Genomic DNA, 21,731 nt, shown 5'->3' with positions numbered 1-21,731 from the left:
ATCACAGTGACAGCACAAGTCATTTCAGAGACTTGGGAACTGCAAACAAAGCAGCTGAGAGGTGCATCGCGGGCATATTGAGGGATTTCGCAATACAGCCTGATTCAGTTGTTGCATTCACTACCGATAATGCACTTAATTATGTTAATGCAGTGGAGCAGCACCTGGGTGCTGTTAACATACCGTGTCTGGCCCACACAATCAACCTGGCTGTACACAAGGAGTTAGTTGTCAGAGCCATAGACACAACTCTTGCTAGGCTAAGAAAAACTGCCTCTCATTTTCACAGATCCACTACAGACAGCAGCCTCTTGGAGGGTAAGCAGCGCATGCAAGGCCTAAAGCCAGAGAAGCTAATCAATGATTGTGTGACAAGATGGAACTCTACCTATGATATGATTTGTAGGGCATCTGAGCAACAAGCAGCCGTGATATTTGACAAAAAAGAGTCTAATCTAGAACTGACCACAACTGAGTGGCGCCTGGTTGAACAGGTGCGAGAGACACTTAAACCTTTCAAAGTCGCCATCCAAGCGTTGTCCACATGTAAATACCCCACATCCTCAGCTGTACTGCCTTTGCAACATGTTCTTTTGTCTCAAGTTGAAAAAATCAGGTCAGAGTCAGACGAGAGGTCTTGCTTGAGGGAAATGGTCACTAAAATCGAGGCAGATTTGAGCAAACGCTGTGACTTTGCTCCGCTTCGCGTCGGGGTCCTGATCAGCCTGTCTGGGTTGTATTCGCTATAACAACCGCCTCGCTCTACATTATCCCTTACATAATAAACAGATCATACACATATAAATACATACATGTTATATTTATAAAAAAGCCAACACAGTAAACCAGTGTCTTGTTGATTCACATTGTTGATGCCATCTGGGCAGTTAGGCTGAGCATCTGCAACATTTTGGCACACTTGTGGTGAGAGTAAGGGCAAGAGACTAATGCAAGATCAAACAGAATTTGGAGCTAAAGGCAAAGTGAGACAGCTAGGTGTATAATGTACAGCTAGGTTTTGCCATGTGTGGTTAACAAGTGAAATGTGTACCTGATTATTACTATCTTAGCTGCAAATAGCAGGATGCTCAGATTTGTGTGGATCTGAGTGGCTTTGCTAAAAGAGCGTAAGCCTAGATTTAATAAATTACTTAAGATGGTTCTTATTATTTATCAGAACTTACTGATAGCATACAACAGGGTTGATCTCTGAAGAAATGAAGAAGAGAAAGAAAGAGGAAGAGGAGAACTTTCTGATTAGATTGTGTCTATTAGTGGTGCTCAAGATTATGCCATAGCAATCGTCTAGATTACTTGTGTAGCTGGCTCATAACATTGAAGCAACTGTTGAAAATAAACTAAATCAAGAAGGTGTCACAGTGTCTGGTTTTGTGTATCTCTTGATATGTGTGGGTGTTGCTTGTTTGTTGCTTATGTGGCCGGATAAGTGATTTGGCCAGCCGATTGGTCCTTGTTGAGTGGGGCTTTGATACTCCAATAAGGTGGAAGCAGCCGTAATATTTAAGGACCCGTATTTTGACGGGTGTACGGGTCCTCGTAGGTCTGGGTTCTTCCCTTCCGGGCGTTGTTGTTGTTTCGGTTCTCTGTCCCCTTTAAGGTATGTTGACTCTCTTTCTGGCAGTGTAAATATGCGGATCACTTTAGTAATGTGCTTCATTTATAGTTTATTCATAGCGGGGCTGGTGGTGATGGCATTGTAACAAGTTCCTGGTGGAGTTGCTTTCAGGTACGTGGATCTATACATCTAGAGCTCTATCGCTGGTGTTTGGGGTAATTATTGTGTCACGTTTAGCAGTAAGAACGCGTTGGCTGATGTGGGTGAATGCTGGCCAGTAAACAGAGCCGTAGCACCGGTTGTGAGTAACCATGCAGCGCTGCGTTTGATCGTGATTCTATCCAAACCGTAAGTAACTTCTCCCTTGTTCACATGCGGGGTTCGGGACATTTAGATTGACTTGTGTCTCGTGCTTGTAGGTGAATGGAGAACGTATCATCACGGTCTCTAAGCCATAGTGGAGAAAGATGCACGTGACGCCGCTGCTGTTTTGCTTCCCGGCAACGTTTTCCTTGTTTAATTTGTTTATTTTTTTCAGTGTGTTTGTGCTGTTGGACTAACGCCTGGTGATTTATATGGCAGGTATTATGGAAGGCTAGTTCTCTAGCTTGGTGTCTGCCTGGCTGCCTACCAGGGTTATGTTGTTTTGTTTATAAGTATAGTTTATTTTCTTTTTGTTTTGTTTTGCCGGGTTGTTTTCTATATTGTTTCTTTTGAATTTTGGTTTTGTCTAACAGTGAGTTTATGTTGTGGTAAATTTTGTCTGGTGTGATTACTTGTGGGCATTTTTCATGTTGTATGTTATAATACAAGTCTGTGAGCGTTTGTTTCTTCCTCATCCCTGGTCCTGTTATTTTTGTGCCACTATTCGCTGATTGTCAGCTCGAGCGGCGGAAGGCACGGTTGGGGGGGCTGGAGTATTATAGTCGCCATATTTGGTAGCTGTATTAGTTTTCTTTTCATTATTTTGTGTACTTTATTTGATTGTTAATGCAAGTCCTTTTTCCTTTCTCTTCAGGAGCCAGTGAAGATTTGGCGTGGAACGGGGAAGGCTAGCTGTTCCATTTGAGTGGTGTGTTACATCGTGTGCTACCCCGTGTGCTGTGTGTCTCTCCTTGGGTACTGACACTTATGGTGTGGGTGTGCTGGGTTGATTTGCGGTGACTTGAGGTGGGTTTGGACGACCTCTGGAACTGCAGCCGGCCTGCCCTGTTCCCGCCAAGCTTGGCTCGGAGGAAGTATTTGTTATGGTGTGAGTCCTGAGAGTTTTATTGGTCCCGATCATTTTACAATAAAGTATTTTTTTGTACTGTCCCTCACGTCTCCTGTTATCTGCCTGCCCAAATGGTAACACTTACCTGTGTGTCTTTCTTGGGAGTTATTTCCCTGGTGCCTCCCCAGGGTGGCGTAGTCGATTAAATTATTAGGGATTAACTGTTCCCTCCACTTGAGTAACCGTCACACTTAGAAGCCAGCTGATCACTTAATCAGTCCACAGCTGCAGCTAGTTAATTCTGTTTGTTAGCTGCCTATATCTAGCGGGAGTGATTATTGCATGTGGTCGGTTCGTTACTCTTGTGTATGCTCTCTTACCCAGCTCCGGTGTTTGAGTTTCCTGATGGAATTGACCTATGGCTAAGCCACGCCCCCAAACGCGATGAGCCAATCACAGTGCGCATAGCTAACCCAATACACTCGGACATTCTGTGCTTCCACGTCCATTGAAATGCATTGCAGTTAGTCAGTTTTCATTCGTTTTTATCTGTTTTTTCTTGTCATTTTAAGTTTAAAATGGTCAAACGGTGTGCATGGGGTACATTCAACTCCAACACTAGGTATCCTGAGAGGCTGGGCGACGGTGTGTATTGTTTACCCTTTCCCAAGCCACATCTCAACCGAGATAATGTCTGCTCTGGATTAATTTGCGATAACTTAGACCACAACACCAGCTAAACGTGGATAAATTAAACAAGGATGTCTACATCTGTTCTAAGGTAAGTCAACAACGTATTTGAACGTTATCTTTAACATCTCTAACGTAACGTAGCCTAACTTAGCTTATAGCTGCGTTGCAGTTTGACAAGAGTACAGTTTGACAAAAGCACAATGTTGTGTTTTACACAAATATAAGTAGGCTAAACACTTTGCAGTTTTAATGATGTCCTGTATGAACAAAATGGAGTATGTTTTTATGTTTCCACTGTTCGATTGCGATCGCGCCCGCGCCTCTCTCTCTCTGACACACACACACACACATTTCAGCATTGCAATCTTGACATCGGCACCCTGTTCATTATGCTGCGTTCACACCAAACGCGAATAGAGCGTCAAATTCGCGCATATCGCGTCTACTTTGACGCTTGAACATTTTGAATCCATTTGCGCGTTTGAAGCGAAATAGCACCAAACTATAACGTTTACACACTGACCTGTAACGTTAAATCTTTGTCTGGAGCTGAAGCTTTTCATCGACCTTCTCAAAATAAAATGATTAATATAACCCTCCAATGCATAGTTAAGGCCCTTTTGGTGACTTAGATGATATATAATCTTTCTGTCTCCAAAAATCACTGTGAAATGTCTCCAACTGTGACAGCTGCCACAGCGCCTGTTACCGAATGTTGTCTGTTTGTCCGACTGAGTGGAGGGGGCGTGGCTTAGCCATAGGTCAATTATTTCCGCGGCTAGGAAGAATGGAATAGGATCGATCTCGTCTGTGTTTCCAGACTTCGGGAGATCGTTGGAGTCCTCCTCTTCCAGTTACCGTTGTCATCCGCTCAAGGACTACTCATATCACTCATCCGCTCCTGTATATCTGCTTCCAGGTCACCCGCCTGCTAATCGTAGTGTTTTGAGTGTTTCCATCAGTTCAACCTGTTTGTCAAACTGCTTGCTTGCAATTGGATCTACGACTCTCATTGTGACAGAAAGAAAGTATGTCTAGTTACTTTTGCGGTTTTATGGGGAAATAAAACCACACTAGCAACAGAGGGTTAAATGAAAAAAAAAAAATGAATAGCTGACTTCTATTATGATTAAAATTAATAAAAAGACTTAAAGAAGTGATTAAAACAGCAGAATGACCTGGTATTGGGAATAATCAATAGCACTTATGACCAACCTTTAGATTTGCTTTGGACATCATTCTATAGTTGGTCGCAGCTGTTGAGTGTTCAAGACCACACCATGTGTTTGTCCCTCCATATAGTTTAGTCAATGTGCCATTGAAAGTTCCAATAACTATAAAAATTCGTCTCTAGCTAAACAGTTTACATGTAATTAAGTTTAGATTTAATTAACAAAGGAACTGCAAATGTAGCTGAACAGCATTCAGTAAGGAATGTACCAGAAAAGTGCAGGTGAAATTAGATGAGAAAAATGTAAGTTAAGGAAAGAGAAAGTAAGAATTCAGAAACCAGAAATGGGGTTAAAGGAAAATGGTTTAGATCACTTTACACTGCATACACACAAGCTGTAGTTAAAGGCTTCATGTAAATGATGCTAACAACTAACTGTTGACGTTAAGTTATTAGTTAGCTTAGCCTAAGCTGAAGGGCTGCTAGGTTGGGTTAGCTTAGCCACCTAGGCTGGTTTGTTTACAAAATGTCGGAAGGTAACACATGTGTCATCTAGAGTTAGCACTTCCTGTGACAAGTCGTTGTCATGGGAACCAATGCACTTCAGTTTTTCAGTGAGTGAAACACAGTTTTGATCACCAGGTAGCTATGCTTTTTAGATGCACTGATAAAGTTTAGATGAATGACATCAATCTAACTATAATTTGTAAGGCCTTTACACTGTAAAAAGGGGAGCATCGCCCAAATCTACATTTATACAACACTGTACTGAGATTTCTTCATCAGAAACAGGTTAAGCAATACTGCAATTGGAATTTCTTCAACCAAAGCAGAATAATATTTTTTTTGTCAAAACAGACTTACGTTTTAAAACTGAAATTAGGGTTTCTTCGCTAAAATCATATTAACCTTACACTGATACCATTTGAAAATATGCTTAAATGTGTTAAGACTCTTTCAATTACAGTAGAGATGTCAATTCAAACCATCATTAATCTGCATTTAAACAAGCCAGCAACTAGCGACCTTAATGCGGTATCGCATGTCGTGTCCTATTCTGACTGGAATTATCAAATACACACTTTTAGGTTGACAGTGGTTCAAGCTCATAACCTTTGTTTAATCATGCCCAAATTAATTCTCCACCAATTAAATGTAGCAAATTAGGTCTATGAGTACTCACTTTAGAGTACTGTTTCAGGTTCTAATTAATTCCTGCAGAATTATTTAATAATTCTTTATTAATTACTAATAAGTTCCCTATATTTTCAGTTTCCTTCAGTCGTTGCCTCAAATACATGAATTTACTCAATGGCATTCTATGCTGAGGAATACAGACACACACAGTACTGTATATAACATATAAAAACTAATCTGAGTTTAATCATGCCCAAGGCACTTGAGTGGGGTTCCTTTCTGAAGTTACAGAACTACAGAACACACTCACAGAACCACACAGGCAAAAACCTCTTTAACATTTATATGTATTTGTTAAAATTGTATTTTCGTAAAATACTGCTTCTATTACAGTTTTTCTTGATTGCTTAAACACTATAACCAGGCTTTTGAACTAAAAATTTAAAACCATAACGCCATTTATCAAAAAGCACATCTGTTTCCCTAAACTATAAACACTGTTCCCCTGTTTTGACACATAAGTCAGATTTGTTGAACTGTCACTGCAAAACTCTACACACAAGCAACATAACTGTTTTGGAGATGTTGTTTTGAATGTATTGCACCAGTGTGTTAGACTATGCTGTAGTGTGTGTGTTTGTGAGGGCTTGTGTGTGATGTCTGAGGGCAAAGTTTGGTTTTTCAGCAAGAGTGAATGGTTTTGAGTGTAGAGCTTCATTTTAACCTGAAAATAGGATGTTTGGGGAATTGGGTGAGACGTTGTGGATTTGTGTTTACAGTTTTGAGAATACGAGACATAGTTTCAAGAAATGTGTTTAAGCAATCGAGAAAAAACTGTAATAACATCAGTAAATAAGGAAGGGCACAACTCAATGTAGTTTTTATGACTGTTCATTAGTTACTTCTTAGTTATTTTTCTTGAACCTTAATTAGTAGATAATTAATGGTAGTTCTACCAGAAAGACTCGGGAGAATAAATACTGTAACAATTAACATTTATTAACAGCCCAACAAGCAATCAAGTTCTTTGGCGTAGCCCCCGTCCGTAGCTTGCAATCCGAGGGTCCGGATCTGCATATCCTGCCTGAAGACGAAGGCAGGGGCGCAGCCGACCCCCTGAGAGGTACAGTATAGGAAGGGACCATCCTGGTGGTGTTGGGGAGGATGGAGGGAAATACTCATCCTGGTGGTGTTGGGGAGGATGGAGGGAAATACTCATCCTGGTGGTGTTGGGGAGGATGGTGGGGAGGATGGAGGGAAATACTCATCCTGGTGGTGTTGGGGAGGATGGAGGGAAATACTCATCCTGGTGGTGTTGGGGAGGATGGAGGGAAATACTCATCCTGGTGGTGTTGGGGAGGATGGAGGGAAATACTCATCCTGGTGGTGTTGGGGAGGATGGAGGGAAATACTCATCCTGGTGGTGTTGGGGAGGATGGAGGGAAATACTCATCCTGGTGGTGGTGGGGAGGATGGAGGTGAATTGAAGCGTCAGCATCTGCAAACTCAGACATGTGCAAGTACCAATCTTTTATACCATAAGAATAGGAATATGATTGGACAGATGAGAAGGTAATAAGTGACGTAACAATTTAGTCTTCCCGGCAGAACTTATGCTAGAGCTTCATTTCTTCAGGAGGAATGACAGAATTCATTAGTTATTGATTAACTAACTGATACTTAACACAATCATAAAATTATATTACATACTGATTAGGTAACACATCTTCCTTAGTAATTAACAGTAGTGAAGAAGTAGTTAATGAAGAATTACCCATTAGTTCTTCAGTAATTCCTTATTAGTTATGAAGTAATAAACAGTATTCTGAAGTGTTACTACATTTTCTACACATTTTAGTCCAGTTTAGTAAGAGATACATATAGATTATATGTTTACTTAGTACATCATAATAAATTAATAAAGTGTGTGAAAGGTTTGATATTGTGTAGTTTGTGATCCTCCATCAGCAGCTGCAGTTTCTCTCAGCTGTATCAGTGCAGTCACTGTGACGTCTGACTGACAGAGGTTTTTGTACGACTCTTTATCATTGTGTGAACACATACTGACTGTTTGGATAGTGGAAACTCAGACAGTAATAATCTCCTGTATCTTCAGTCTGGACTCCACTGATGGTCAGAGTAAAATCACTGCCATAGTCAGATCCACTGCCACTGAATCTAGATGGAGTTCCAGACTGAAGGCGTCTTATGTAATAAATCAGGAGTTTAGGAGCTTCTCCAGGTTTCTGCTGATACCAAGACACACAGTCATTACAGCCAGAAATCGGCTGACTGGTTTTACAGCTGATCGTAACAGTTTCTCCTTGTTTGACGGGTTTTATTGCTGGATTCTGAGTCACTGTCACTTGTCCCCAGATCTCTGAAATTAGACAGTTTAGTCATTAATATGATTGTAAATGAGATGTGATTGTTTATTTTGCAAAATTTTTATACAAGATATTTACCCTGAATGCAGAGAGTCAGAGTCCAGATGAAGATGTTGATTGTGTTCATTGCTGTAGTTTAGTCTTGTGTGATGATGAAGAGTGTGTTCTGTTCTGCTCTCAGTCATGAAGTGTTAAACTCACAGCACTATAAACACTCTCAGAGCACTGAAGCATGTGCTGACAATGCAAAGAAGTGGGCAGGATTTACAACAGCTTGTGCTGAGAACAAACTCATAAACTCTATATAGAAGATTTTACTTTCAGAATAATGTTATTGAACCATTTAGTGATTAATTGCACATATTTATTAATTGTGAAATATTTTTGTATATGTTTGTCAGGCTGATAAGACACTAGGTTTTGTCTGGAGAATCATGAATGTAGATCATTTTAAACATATGTCATACGCAGCAGTTTCTCTGAGTTCAGTTCTGTGCTACACCTTTAAAAGCATGTTAACAATGAGAAATCAAGAACTAAATAAATCATCTTTACTATATTTAGAGTCATAATAAAAAAAGTCCATTATGGTCTTTGGAATCAATGTTGACATGTTGCTCTCTGGGAAATATTATCATGATGTCTATTTTTTCCCACATTTTCCACATGCATGAAGTTCATCAGGACTCATAATCAGGTCATTATATATTAAACAATGTGCATCTGAAATGTTCAGAATTATTGATTCATTTATTTGAAGCTGCAGGTTTTTCTGTGAATCATGATGATTGATCTGCATATGAAGAACAGAAGCATCATTATGAGAAACTCCACAACATCATCCATGATCAAAGAGGTCAAAGGTCACCTCAGAGGTCACAGCTCATCAAATATATTTCTTTAAACAGTGTTATATCAGAAAGCATTTAGTCAAATCTGAATGAGTGAGTGTTGAGAAGAGCTGAGGATCTTCTAATATCAGTGTGTTGAAGTGTTGTTTCTCTCTCTCTGCTGGAGTGTGTGTTCACTCGAGTGGAATAGAGGTTTTTGTACGAGCGTTTCATTAGATTGTATCACTGTGGTGGACATTCGGTGGAGGAACTAAACTGGTGATCGGTAAGTCTGTCTATTTAATCACCTAATAAAAAAATACCATTTAGATTTCAGAAAGTGTTTTACAGTTGAAACAAGAACAACATTTATTAATAATAATGATTATTAGATATTGTGGCGAAACTTTACTTGAAGCCTTTATGTATAATGCATTATAAAGGTATCAATAGCGTATGTTATAATGTCATGTATGTTTTCATAAATAACTGTAACCAAAGTTAAAATGTTTTATAATATTTGCAATTTCCTTGTTACGTCTAAAATCGGTTGTTTGTCATGAGTTTTGGTGTATTATAATTTTTTGGAGGTGTAACAATGAATAGATAATATTATAATGTGTTAAAACCTTGGTTACAATTATTGATGAGATCATACATGCATTATAATGTGTAAAACAATATATAATTAATGCATTAAACGTTATAATGCAATATGTATAAAGGCTTTAATTAAAGTGTTACTGATATTGTTGTATGATTATTTAATCTAAAACAATGTTATTATAAGAATAGCATTATTCCTTTTAACAACAACAAAAAATCTAAACATATTTCCACACTGTGTCTCACTATGAGTTTATTCAGTTTATTAAAGGTTTGTCTTTACTTCATTTATTTCTACACGGAGTTCATATTTAGTTCATCTTTTATTGTAGAAATCATACATGGAAAAAAGAGATTTGACATCAGAATGTAAATGTTGCTGCTTTCTGTAGTTCAGTCAATGATACTGAATCTCTTTTGCTCATGTTGTGCTTATAATTCAGTGTTTTGTTCATTCTGTGTGATTCAATTGTGTTTTAACTCTGTTTGAAATTGAGTTACATTTTCAGTTCAGGTGAATATCTCAAAATTTAAGATATTTATGTTCAGAGTGAATAATTGCTGGAATTAAAGCAGTCAGATCGGCCTGATAATAGATAATATGTGTTATAACTGCTGTTACACTTATTGATTAGATCATACATGCATTTTAATGTATATAGCAGTGCATAATTAATGCATTAAAAATACTTTTATAAATGCAATATGTATGAAAGCTTTAAATAAAGTGTTACTGATATTGTTTTATAATGATTTGTGTGTGTGTGTGAATGTGTTGTGTTTGTCTCCTGCAGCTGGTCCCACAGTGAAGCCCTCAGTGTCTCTGCTGCCGCCCTCTTCTCTGCAGATCTCTGGAGACTCAGCCGCACTGCTCTGCCTGCTCAGCTCTTACTCTCCACAGGGGGCGCTGGTGAGCTGGACACTGGACGGGTCAGAGGTCACCGAGGGGGTTCTGACCAGCGCAGAGAGCCAGCAGGACGGCCGCTACAGCCGCAGTAGCGTCCTGACCCTCAGCAAAGCACGCTGGGAAGAGGGAGAGCTGTACGTCTGCAGAGTAACACATGATGGAGCTCCTCATGAGGTCTCGTTCCACAAGAGCTCTGAGTGCTGATGTTTCTCTCCTGAAGATGAGCCGTATCTGAGTGTCCTGTGTCAGGCAGGATTCACATGAGTCTAGTGCTGCAGCTGTAGTGATTTACAACTCAATACTGAAAGAGAGTGTGAGTGTGTGTGTGTGATCTTTCAATCTGCTGTGTTTGCTGCAACATTCAATAAAGCTTCTCAACAAGTTCACTTTGTGTCTGACAACATCATTCAACTAACAGATGAAGATGCAGGTGCTTTTCAGAAGGTTGATGTAGCAGTAAATGTCAAATAAAGCTCTTGGGGTTTGAACATGGTCTCTGGAGACAGAGCTGCTCTATTCTGAGAGGATCACAATCACTCCACCCTGACAATGCAAATGGGGTTTTCAGTCTCACTCTTTGATTGGTTACATGATCTGGACTGGAACACTTTCACTTCTGCTTTAGTGAAACAGCGCAGACAAACTGATCATTTATAGGAGATTAAAAAGTTTAGAATATAAAAGTATCATAAAAAAAATAAAAATAAAGAATCAGTCGTTCTGACACTAATTGTTACATAATCATTACATTTATAGACAATGGTGTAAATATATATGAAAATGTTATTAAAATAAAAACTAATACATGATCACAAATCAGAATCAGTGTGTTGTTAATAAATGTTAATATCATAGTGTATTTGTTCATTGTTCATACATGTTTATATTAAAGTGTATTTGTTAATTTTATAATAAAAACTCTTGGTTGAATGTGTGTTTCACTGCCAGTTTCTGCCCAGCCGACTCTCAGCCAGATCTGTCTTACAGTGCCTGGGCCAGACCTGGGCCATATCAGTCAATAAGAGTCGCTTTACAGGGTGTGGGCCACATCTGGGCCAGAGGAAGCTCTGTGTGTCCATGTTCAGTGTGTTGGGCCAGTTTTGGGCCGGGGACCCAGACAGAAGTGGAGGTGGGCCAGGCAAAGTTTGCTCTCTGGCCTGCTGTTATCAACTCAAGAGTGAACCAACATCATGTTGCTCTAGTGATGGAGAAACAAAGCTTTTAGAAACCATTGAACCGATTGATTTGCATAATGATTCACTGTATTGAAGCTCTGGAAACGCCACACGCTGGTCAGAACAGCGGAAACTCAGCATAAAAACACCTTTTACACACCAAATGCAAATGTTTTTATTTAAAGTCTAATCTATTCAATGCAATTATCAAATCATCTAATACCAGTAAATATGAAATGTCTTTATAATATGTGTTAGTTTATTAAATTGAAGGGCTTGTTTTGTTTGTTTTATGGAGAGCTTGGTAATCAGACCAATTAGACACTTTTAACTACAACTCCTTTTTTATTATAAAAATGTGTCAATAAACATTAATATTTAAAAAACTGATCTGAGATCAGGTAAAATGAAATAGACAGTGGTTCATGGGTTCACCGAGATCATCGCCCCCTAGTGACGAACCAGTGGCATTTGGAAACAGTAATGACATGAAGCCAGTGCTGCCAGATTTGGCCAGTTTTGAGTTTGATTGTGCTGGTAAAAATTGGTTTGGCGGTTTTCAAACACCTACATTTTATAGACTAATTGGTTAATAAACAAAACTCAAGTGTGCATGTAGTCCATAAAATCAGTCATCATGATGTGTAAATACACCGGCCCACTGCAGATCTGATTCAGCCAATCAGAGATCAGCAATCAGACGTGATCATTCATGACTGACGGGGTTTAAGTGAGATCATTTGTAGCTGTATATTCGAGTGATCAGTGTGTCAAAGTGGCATAAATATACAGTTGTATCTACAGTAAAGAGTGTGAGAGTGACCCAACTCTCTAAACGTGGATTACACCTGGTGGGACTCGAAGGCTCTTTATGAATATAACTGTAACTCTGAGAGCACAGTTGAATGCCTTCATTGAAATGGAGTATGGGACTATGACTCCTGTCCATCATCATGTGCACACTGGCCTGATCAGGACATCTGCAACTTCTAAACCGTCCAGACTGCGCTCTACTCGTCCCGACCGCTGCTGGAAGAGGTCTCAATCATTCATCAGTTTTGGCTGTGCTAATTTCTGTTATGATCTACAATGTGCACTTCAAGAAAGATGTACTCGTTCTGTTTAAAGTTAAAGCGCAACACAAAGCTAAGCTCATTATTATTATTGTAGTTATTTTTCTAAACACGAATGACACATTTTCGGCTTTTAATGTGTGTGTGGCTTTTAAAGTCTGTTAATTTCTAGAAATGAAGTTCACCTGCAGGGGAACCGCCTAACTCATCTGCAAACTCGACCGGAAGAAACAAGCGTCTTTTAGAGGAAATGTTCTCTTTTATAGAGATATTATCTTGCTGGAGAATATTCTCCTTTGGAAATAAAGGAAGTGTTGAAGTGCCCAGAGAAACTCTCTTGCTGACAGATAGGGAACTCAGTAATATTAAAGATCTGTCCTCTAGTGGTGAAGGATGGAAGTGCAGTTAACGTGATTGACTTTCCAACAGTTCGATTACATTGTAGTGGCAAGTTTTACAGGAACAAGCTCCACTCACATTTTCTCCACATTTGTTTCCAGTTTAGTAAGTGATATAAGATTGTGTTACATATTTACTTACATCATAATAAATTAATAAAGTCAGTAAAAGGTTTGATATTGTGTAGTTTGTGATCCTCCATCAGCAGCTGCAGTTTCTCTCAGCTGTATCAGTGCAGTCACTGTGACGTCTGACTGACAGAGGTTTTTGTACGACTCTTTATCACTGTGTGAACACTCCACCACTGTGATAACTCTGACAGTAATAATCTCCTGTATCTTCAGTCTGGACTCCACTGATGGTCAGAGTAAAATCACTGCCAGATCCACTGCCACTGAATCTAGATGGAGTTCCTGACTGAAGCCTGTTCACTCTATAAATCAGGAGTTTAGGAGCTTCTCCGGGTTTTTGTAAGTACCAGGACAGACAGGGTGGAGTACAGCCTGTTAAAGGAGTGCTGGCGCTGCATCTCATCACAACATTCTCTCCTGATGAAACTGTATGAACTACAGGAGTTTGAGTTACTGTGATCTGTCCACTGGAGACTGGAAGAGAAATGCATAAAGACAATATAAAAACAATGTGTCATTAGAAATAGAAATAGATGTTCAATATATATAAAATATGAACCAACTTTATTAATGTAGTTATAAGCATGTCAGTGTCTTATTGTATACCTGATATACAGAGCAATATCCAGATGAAGATGTTGATTGTGTTCATTGCTGTAGTTTAGTCTTGTGTGATGATGAAGAGTGTGTTCTGCTCTCAGTCATGAAGTGTTAAACTCACAGCACTATAAACACTCTCAGAGCACTGAAGCATGTGCTGACAATGCAAAGTGACTCTCTCTATTTAAATCATTATCCTGAAGACTGTAGATCAGTCACAAACACATTTCGGTTACACTTTGCAGCAAGGTGAATTAGTTAACATTAGTTAATTACATTAGGGGAGCGCGGGGCACAACCTAACACAGGGCTAGTTGTTTCCGCCAATTTTTTTTTTTTTTTCGGGAAGATATCCATAGACATTTATTAAACCATAGCAAAAGTAGATTTCTTACTTAAGTTAATTTTTCATCTCTATTTTTTGTGTTTATTTAAAATAAGACAAATCTGATATTATTTTAATCTCCAAGATGTTATTTAACAGTTGAGAATTAGTTCTTTAATGCTTCGCTAACTAGCAGAAGACACTAGCAGGGTTTAAATCCCAGTTGTGCAGGCGGGGGCATGTTGTCACACTGCGTTAAAATGTGCCCCTATTAGAAATATGCTATTATATTCTATACTTTTATTAATTTTATTGAGAAAACGTGAGAAAAAGGTGAATAAAGACTGAGAGTCAATGTTCAGAAATTACTAATTATTTATTTGTTTTGAACTATGTCGTATAGCTGTGTTTTCATGAGTTCGTAGTCAAAACTCAAAAATGAGTTTATATTTAATTATTAAAAATTGCCATTATTTTATATGAAAAAGTTTTTTAATTGTATTTTATTTAGAAAATATTTTAGTTTGTTTTGTATACTTTTTTTATTAGATCAGATAAAATTTTAAGCTGTCATATGGTCATGTTACAATGTGCCCCTCACATGTTACAATGTACTATGGGGCATGTTGTCACATTTCACTTCCATTCTTTCGGGGTATATCCAGAAAAAAGTATATACTGTATTAATAAAAACAAAACCACATAATTGTACTAGACATGTGGGAAATTAATGTGGGGGAAAAAAAATAAATACTCTGAACCATAAGTAGATTTACACAAACTGAGAAAGTCAAAAAGCGTTACTTTGTGCCCCGCTCTCCCCTACTGAGCATGAACTGCACTTGTACAGCATTTATTAATCTTTGTTAATGTTAATTTCAACATTAATACTTTATTAAAATCTTAACAACATTGTTGAACAAACAATGAACAGCTGTATTTGTATTAACTAACGTTTACAAAGATGAACAAACACAGTAACAAATGTATTGCTCATTGTTTGTTCATGTTAGTTAATACATACATACAATACATTTGTAATGATTCATGTCTGTGTTCCTCTGTCTTGTCCCGTGTTTAGCAGTTCCCCGTTATGTTGATTAGTCTCCACAGGTGTTTCTGATTAACCACGCCCCCTTGTTATCTTGTTTAGCTTGTTTACCCTGTTAGTCTCAGCCTTTTTATACCTTGTACACTCATTCTTTCCCTGCGAAGTCTTGTTTTACTGTCACACTGCAATTCTGAGCATTCTCCCTGGTGTCATGTCTCTTGGTTTTTGGATTTCTTGCCTGTTCCGTGGATTACTCTCTTGCCTCTGCCCCCTGCCTGTTTTGTTTGTTTGTTTGTTTGTTTGTTTGTTTGTTTGTACGGACTGCCTGCCTGTGTTTGACTTTGCCTGTACTTTGGATTACGCCTTTGGATTGCCCATAATAAAGCTGCAGTTGGATCTAACCTTCGTGTCTCGGAGCAGTTCGTGACAGAAGACTTTGCCATCATGAATCCAGCAGTCAAGATTATGCGTCTCCGTCAAGGAGATCAACCCATTGAGAATTACGTTATTGACTTTTTGGAGCTTGCTCACCTGACTTCTATGGATGAGGTATGCCTGATGATATTTTTTCGTGGAGGGCTATCCGAGCCGCTTAGCTCTTTTATGCCACTGCATCACCCTAGCTGGACTCTGAAACCTTATATTGACTTGGCCCTGCAACTTTTTCTGTGAGTTTCACGTCTGCCGAGCCAGAGACTGGTCACGCCCGCCGAGCCAGTGTCTCCGGACAAGACGGCCACCGCCGAGCCAGTGTCTCCGGACAAGACGGCCACCGCCGAGCCAGTGTCTCCGGACAAGACGGCCACCGCCGAGCCAGTGTCTCCGGACAAGATGGCCGCCGCGAGCCAGTGTCTCCGGATAAGACGGCCAGCGCCGAGCCAGTGTCTCCGGATAAGACGGCCACCGCCGAGCCAGTGTCTCCGGACAAGATGGCCGCCGCGAGCCAGTGTCTCCGGATAAGACGGCCACCGCCGAGCCAGTGTCTCCGGACAAGACGGCCACCGCCGAGCCAGTGTCTCCGGACAAGACGGCCACCGCCGAGCCAGTGTCTCCGGATAAGACGGCCACCGCCGAGCCAGTGTCTCCGGACAAGATGGCCGCCGCGAGCCAGTGTCTCCGTACAAGACGGCCACCGCCGAGCCAGTGTCTCCGGATAAGACGGCCACCGCCGAGCCAGTGTCTCCGGACAAGATGGCCGCCGCGAGCCAGTGTCTCCGGATAAGACGGCCACCGCCGAGCCAGTGTCTCCGGATAAGACGGCCACCGCCGAGCCAGTGTCTCCGGACAAGACGGCCACCGCCGAGCCAGTGTCTCCGGACAAGATGGCCGCCGCGAGCCAGTGTCTCCGTACAAGACGGCCACCGCCGAGCCAGTGTCTCCGGATAAGACGGCCACCGCCGAGCCAGTGTCTCCGGACAAGATGGCCGCCGCGAGCCAGTGTCTCCGGATAAGACGGCCACCGCCGAGCCAGTGTCTCCGGACAAGATGGCCGCCGCCATCAGACGCATCACACACATGACCAGCATCGCCCAATAGTGAGCCTACGTGTGACGTGCAACACAGAAGCGCTGCGCTGTTTTACTACGTGAACTAACTCAAGGCTCAGAGAGAAGGAAATGAATAGTGGAATAAAGTCGTTATTTTTGTTGTTTTTTGCGCACAAAAAGTATTCTCGTCGCTTTATAAACTTAAGATTGAGCCACTGGAGTCACTTGGACTACTTTGATGATGTCTGTATTACCTTTTCTGGACATGGACAGTATACCGTACATACATTTTCATTGGAGGGTCAGAAATCTCTCTGACTAAATCTAAAATATCTTAAACTGTGTTCCGAAGATGAACGGAGGTCTTACGGGCTTGGAACGACATGAGGGTGAGTCATTAATGACATAACTTTCATTTTTGGGTGAACTAACCCTTTAAGTAAATCCACTTCAAAAGCTAATTACTTCTGGACAGCAATGCCATAGAAATATACAGAGTGACTGCAAAAACGGAAGTTCAAAGACAATTTTCTAAAGATGGCGGCCCCCTCGTTTCTCTGGCGCATAAGGTCTATACCTGACAATTTAATGCTATTCAGTACAACAGCTCTGCTGTTGGCCTACAATATACTTGCACAATATACTTGAATGTACTTACATTCAACAGTCTGAAAATAATGGCAAAAAATGTTCACATTATTTTTTTGACTGGTGCTGAAATTCTTTATTTTCTTAAATAGAAATCTTGGACCAGTGCATATGGACCAGTTCTATCAGTCTACAAATAAAAAAAACGTGGCAATCTCCTAGTGGCTGTAAGTGCTGAATTTTGACCTTAATTATTCGCAGACTACACATAGTCATCACTTCATTAGCTAGGCTTATACCTGACAATTTAATGCTATTCAATACTACAGCTCTGCCATAAGACTCTTAATGAGTCTTAGTGTTCAGGTTTTGACACTCATTGATTCCTAGAATATTCATTATTTTTGATATTTCCTTTATTTGTAGAACATTTTTGAAACTTGTTTTTTTCTTTGTTTTGCAGATGTGAATGTGGACCTGCACAGATTGCGATATATCAGTGGGAAGTAGGTACGAGTTACTAAAACATTTGAGATTAATTCATGGTCATTATGGGCGCAAAAATAGATATCCTTGTACATACACAGACTGCCCATGTACATTCACATCATGGAAGAGTCTTATGAGCCATACTTATAAAGCCCATGCAAAAAAAGCTACTCCAAAGTCATCTGATTGATCTAATTTCCAGTGTCCGCTTTGTAAATGTAAGGAATCATCAACAGAAAGAGAGTATTTCCTTCATATCCGTGCTCATCTGAAGCGACATGAGACTGAGATTTTTAGGGTGTACATTTCAAACTAATGTGTACGGTACTTATAACTCACACAGAAACAGGAAACACAGCAGTTATACCTTAAAAGACTTTAAAACTGAAGTTATTACGTTTACTGATAACTTGCCAGGGCCCTCAGAAAGTTGTGCTACTGATGAGGTTGCTGTTTTTACAGAAGAGTTAGAAAATTTAGGCTATGAGACACTTTCAGATACAGCAAATTATAGAGAAATTGTTGAGGACCTGCCCAAATTAATAGAGCAGAGAGTTGCTTCCATCTTATTAAGACTTGAAAATATTTCACATGTTCCATCTGTGGCTGTTGATGAAGTTTTAGATGAAATTAACTACTTGCTGAGCTCTGCATCTGTACCTGTGACCAAAGGTATTATTACTGGTGTATTCTCTAAACACAATTTGCAGATTAATGATGTGATTATTAGTGAGCTTGCTGCTGTTGTGTGTGAATTAAATCCATTAGGTAAAGCTATAGGAAAGAAAGGTCCTCTGGCTACAGCCTTTAAGCGAAAGCAATATTACAAAGAACATTTCCGTGTTGTGGAGCCTGTTTCTGGATGTATTCTGGATGCAAAAAAGAAAAGGACCTTTCAGTACGTTCCTTTACTCCAGTCCTTGCAGCAGATTTTGTCTAACACTTGCATTCTTGAAAACATTGTAAAAGGCCAAAAAACAGGCATAGAGCAAGAGGGATATCTCACAAACCATCAACAGCAGTACAAGTCTTATAGGGATGGTCAGTACATTAAAGAGAATAGTTTTCTCTGTAGTGGCGAATTGCGAATTTCAATTACACTTTATGTGGATGATTTTGAGATTTGTAACCCTCTTGGAACATCACGCAAAAAACAAACTGTGTGGTGTCTACTGGATTCTGAGTGATTTGTGGGCAGGTTCAAATTCTGCAGTGTCTTCCATTTATCTAGCTATCTTATGCAAGACAGATGATATTAAGATATATGGATATGAAAGAGTTTTGGAGCCTCTTCTAAAAGACCTGGCTACATTGGAACACTTCGGCGTTTTCATATCCCAGCTCGGTCACTCTGTCAAAGGCACAGTCCAGTCTGTGGTAGCAGACAATCTTGGAGCCCATGGCTTAGCTGGCTTTGTTGAGAGTTTTTCTGGGCATTACATATGCAGATTTTGTACAGCACAAAAATCTGAGATTCAGTGTCAAGATGTCAAATCTGGTGCTTACCCCCTTCGAACAAGAGATATTCACAAAGAACATGTTGACTTTGCAGAGAAGAGCAATTGTAACTACTGTGGAGTAAAAAGAAAGTGTATTCTTTCTGAAAGCCTTGCCCATTTTGACGTAAGCACAGGTTATCCTCCTGATATTGCTCACGATTTATTTGAGGGTATTGTTCCGGTGGAGCTAGCAAAGTGCTTAAATCTTCTTATTTCAAAGAAGTATTTCACTCTTGACTCCCTAAATTCCTTAATCCAGAATTTCCCATACAAGCAGGGTGACAAAACCAATAGACCACATGTTATTCAACGCACATTTTCCTCCAAAAAAACTATCGGCGGAAATGCTCATGAAAATTGGAACCTGCTGAGACTAATTCCATTTATGGTTGGTTTGTTCGTACCAGAGGATGAGCTTGCATGGCAAGTCATTTTAGAACTAAAAGACATTGTCGAGTTAGTAGTTGCTCCTGTCCACACTGAAGAGACACTTGCATTTTTAGATTTCAAAATCTCTGAGCACAGACAAAAGTACTTTGAACTGTTTCCTGGATGTGTCTTACCAAAACATCACTACCTAGAGCACTACCCTCAGATGATTCGTTGCTTTGGGCCTCTGGTTAGATTATGGACTATACGTTTTGAGTCAAAACATAGCTTTTTTAAACAAATTGCTCGACACACAAATTGCTTTAAAAACATTGCACTGTCACTTGCAACAAAACATCAACTGATGATTGCATATTACATGCATTCTTCAAGCGTCACTAAACCCATACTTGAGGTCACAAAAGTCTCTGAAATTCCTGTTGATGTCCTTAACGAGGATGTAGTTTCAGCCCTCAAGGAAAAATTCCCAAATGTCACAAAAGTGCATTTAGATAAAAATGTGACAAGCAATGGAATGAATTATCGAAATGGAATGGTACTTGCACATGGGTCCACTGGAGGGCTTCCAGATTTTGCTGAAATCATTCAGATGTGCATTGTTCAAAACAAGCTGCATTTTATTGTGAAGGGGTGGGTGTGCTAGGCTGACTACGTCAGACTTCTTACTTCCGCTCAATTTCATTTCGCCTCTGTAGTCAGTCTGAGACAGCGTAATAGCTTTCCGTTTTCCTCCGGCCTGAAAACAGCCGGGCCAATCAACGAACAGAGGGCGGGCTGAGAGCCGTGACGTAGACACTGACTGTACCGTGGATGCGTAGATTTTTACTTTACATAATCTGCAAAAGTCATGCACAGCCATGTTCACTCCAGTATTTCGCTCGATGGTTTTGTTTTCGCATCATACATGTGTTTACAGTGGAAGTTAGATGTGGCTGAGCATGCGCATAACACACGCCATAACCAAACGTTATGTGATTGGCTTACGGGTAACCAATGATTTTAAACTTCAGACAAGCGCCCCCCGTGAGAGAGAAAACACTTCTCTATTATGCCATTCCAGACTCTGTCTACGAAGTAGCAGAGTTTGGTATTACCAGGCTAGTGGTGTGCATGGTATAGAGGACATTTTAGAGCATTTGAATTGAAAGCATCACACACTAGAGAGATTTCCATTGTTGAACTTGGAGAGTTACCTGATGTGTATCCACTTGCAGACTACATGGTTGGGCCAGTGCGCATGGTTACCTTGAAGAGACACATCATCATCGAAGGTTGGATTTTTGATTATCAATTATCACTTTGTATTTTTCATTAGGGCTGCACAATATTGGAATAAACAAACAATGTTATATTTAGCCCTATTTAACATGTTGCATTCTAATGTTGACTCTGTATAGATTCAGGTCAGTCTCAGTATTAAAGGGTAAGTTTGCAGATTTTCAACCAGCTTTTTATTGTTTCAGTGTCTGTAGTATATATAAATGTACAATGTTTAATCTTTTTCCTTGTTACCTGTACCGATACCTCAAATTCAGCTATGTTCACATATGACAACCAGTTTGTTGAACCAAGGCAGGTTCAACTATTATACATTTTTGAATAGAATTTCAAATTATTTTAAATACACTTAAAGGGGGGGTGAAACACCCAGTTTCAGTCAATCTCATGTTAATCTTGAGTACCTATAGAGTAGTATTGCATCCTTCATATCTCCAAAAAGTCTTTAGTTTTATTATATTTATAAAAGAAAGATAGGCTTTACCGAGTCTTTCCGGAAAAAAACGAGCAGCTGGAGGCGTGCTGTGTGGGCGGAGCTAAAGAATCACGAGCGCTGTTCACTGTTTACTTGCTGTGCTGATGCACAGATAGCTAACAACACACAGACATTTGAAGCAGTTTTACTCACCGCCTCCGGTTCCAACGCACGACCGTGAACCTTTATCGTTGGGACTGCTCCATTCTTAAGCATTAGACGATCTGCAAATCCGGCGTCGAACTGGGCCT

General features: G+C 40.0%; 2 long non-coding RNA genes across 2 annotated transcripts in view; both read right to left on the bottom strand.

The window, feature by feature from the left end:
- Positions 1 to 21,731, bottom strand: part of LOC311071448 — a 138,666-nt gene that overhangs the window by 12,626 nt on the left and 104,309 nt on the right. The gene's annotated exons all lie outside the window — the stretch shown is intronic.
- Positions 6,769 to 8,379, bottom strand: LOC311071112. The gene is made up of 2 exons (XR_014603751.1): positions 8,256 to 8,379; positions 6,769 to 8,170 (listed from the first exon to the last, which is right to left on the bottom strand). It is a non-coding gene; the product is annotated as an uncharacterized lncRNA (long non-coding RNA).

The sequence above is a fragment of the Abramis brama genome (assembly GCF_963993115.1).
Source record: "Abramis brama genome assembly, chromosome: 20".
Taxonomy (NCBI): domain Eukaryota; kingdom Metazoa; phylum Chordata; class Actinopteri; order Cypriniformes; family Leuciscidae; genus Abramis; species Abramis brama.
The sequence above is the reverse complement of the archived record's forward strand: the minus strand, read 5'-3'. Positions and strand labels throughout refer to the sequence as shown.